The sequence below is a fragment of the Otolemur garnettii genome, unplaced genomic scaffold (assembly GCF_000181295.1).
Source record: "Otolemur garnettii isolate 467f Iridium unplaced genomic scaffold, OtoGar3 scaffold00116, whole genome shotgun sequence".
Lineage (NCBI taxonomy): Eukaryota > Metazoa > Chordata > Mammalia > Primates > Galagidae > Otolemur > Otolemur garnettii.
The window spans coordinates 3,768,929-3,771,159 of NW_003852511.1; positions in this window are offsets into that span (position 1 = coordinate 3,768,929).

Genomic DNA, 2,231 nt, shown 5'->3' on the forward strand with positions numbered 1-2,231 from the left:
CCTTGGCACAGAGATGAGCGCTTTCCACTGCTGGTTTTCTCCGGCCTCGGTCTACACACTGACACTGGGCTTGTGGCCCCACTGCAGCACCCCCGGCTCACCCGCAGTGCCGAGCTCACAGTCGGTGTGCAGAACATCTCAGCAGATCACTGACGGCCATCTCCATGCAGCATGCCGGGCCTGAAGTGGCAGGAGAGCCCAAGCAATGGGCCGTGGTCCAGGGCTTGTGGCTTCATAGATCTGGAATGTCAGAGCCTGGCTGGTTGTCTGACTACCATGATTTGTCTTATAACTCAATGCCGTGACCCAGAGGCCTGACCTCAGCACCGGAGGCAGCTTGACCCGTAACTTCAGTGCCATGGCTGCCCACACTGACGCCCCCTTCCCAGTAAGATTGCTCTCCTGCTCCTCCCTGGGTGTGATTCATCCTCTTGTCACACCACATCTTTCCCCACTGTACTCTGCTAGCTCAGGATGCATCTGCCTTAGGATTTTACTGGAACAGTGGCTTTTTCATCTCATAGTTCCAATGCCCCACTTGTGCTTCCTGCTCATGTATGACATGAATGAACAGCCTGCTGTGTGACCATGGACCAATTGTTCACCATCTCTGGGCCTTTTCTTCAATCTATAAAATAAATATGGTACTACCAACCTATCTCATTTCCAACCTATTTATGCAATAACATATGAGAGCACATGACATATACATTAGAACATAATCTTCTAACATACACGTATTACATAAGTATCTTGGAAACACGGTGTTCTGATGTATGTGTATATGTTACAGTTCAAATGTCTTGGAGATGGAGAGGCCAACAACAGGGCTTAACAATAAATGCTGTGTGCTGACAGCAAGCCTTGGAGAACATGAAAGGGCCCTTTTCTGCCTGTGATGAGAGAAACGGAAGATGGCTCTGCAGAGCCCTTCAGACGATGCTTGCTCTGTGCATCTGAGCCCCGAGCTGGGAGCCCTGCATGAGCTTAGGTGGGGGAGGAAGGAACTTGGTGGAGGTCTGAGGGCGAGGACGTCTCACTGAGAGGGCTTGACCAGATTCTGACCCTCCACTATGCAAGGCCCCAGTGCCCGTCTGTGGGGTCTGTGCAGGTGGCCTGCCCACTGCGCCAGCCAGCAAGAGAAACAGCCTCCCCCTCTCGGCGGGCTCCCAGGGCTGCACGTGGGGCTGGAAGCTGGCTGCTTTTAATTACAGACCCTCCTTTCCTGTCTTCCGTCAGCGGCCAGGATCTGAGTTTCCTGCACCCTCTGCTGATCCCCCAAAGCAACTTTTGTTAAGTATTCAAACCGTCTGGGATGAGAAAGGATAAAGGTGTCATTATATGAGCTGCATGGCGGCTCCACTGGCTTCCCAGACATTTGGAGGTAGTTGAACATGTGACTTCACTGTCAGGGCATGGCCTGCAGGAGCCTGGTGTCGGCCTTCTGTTTCCCATGCCCCTGGATCTGCTAGTATAAACTGAGCACCTGCTGTTTGCCCAGCTCGCAGATGAACAAACATGGTCTCAGCTGGAAGAGGCCTAGAACCACGACAATTATCACAAATGCTGGGACAGAGGCCTGAACAGACACAGAGGAAGCAGTGATAGAACATCTATATGATCCAGTGGGTTGCAACAACGAGGGCTTTGGAAGGAGAACACGGCCCCCTCAGGCCCTGAAGCCCAGTAGAAGCCCCTCCTAAGCACAGCTGCGGGCCCCACATTCTTTCAGAACATAAGGGGCTCCAGAAAGGCTGCCAGATTTGGCAAACAAAAATACAGGATGCCCAGTTCAATCAATAACACATAATTTTTTAGTGTAAATATGTCCTAAATATTGCATGGGATATATTTTTTAGGTTCAAAATTTACCTGGGCAACCTTTATTTTATTGGACAACTCTTTATCTGAAGTCAACACAAAGTCCTGAACCATAGACCAGAGAGGCCATTCTACCTGACGTCAGGCTACATGGAAGGTATCAGCTTTGAGGAAGGTCCAACCAGCAAGAAGAATGAGAAAGACAGCTAGCTGTCTTGTGTCACCAGGATAGAAGAACAGATTCTAAATTCTAACGGCATCCTCCTGATAGGCACATGGGCTTGAATTTAAAAGATCAGCATCCAAGGAAAAATAAAAAAGAGGGTCCCAGGCCACCAGGGCCTGTCAGAGGAAGCTGGCCCACCTGGAAGCTAGTGGTTTGACCCAAGAAGGGAGAAACATGGCGGCCT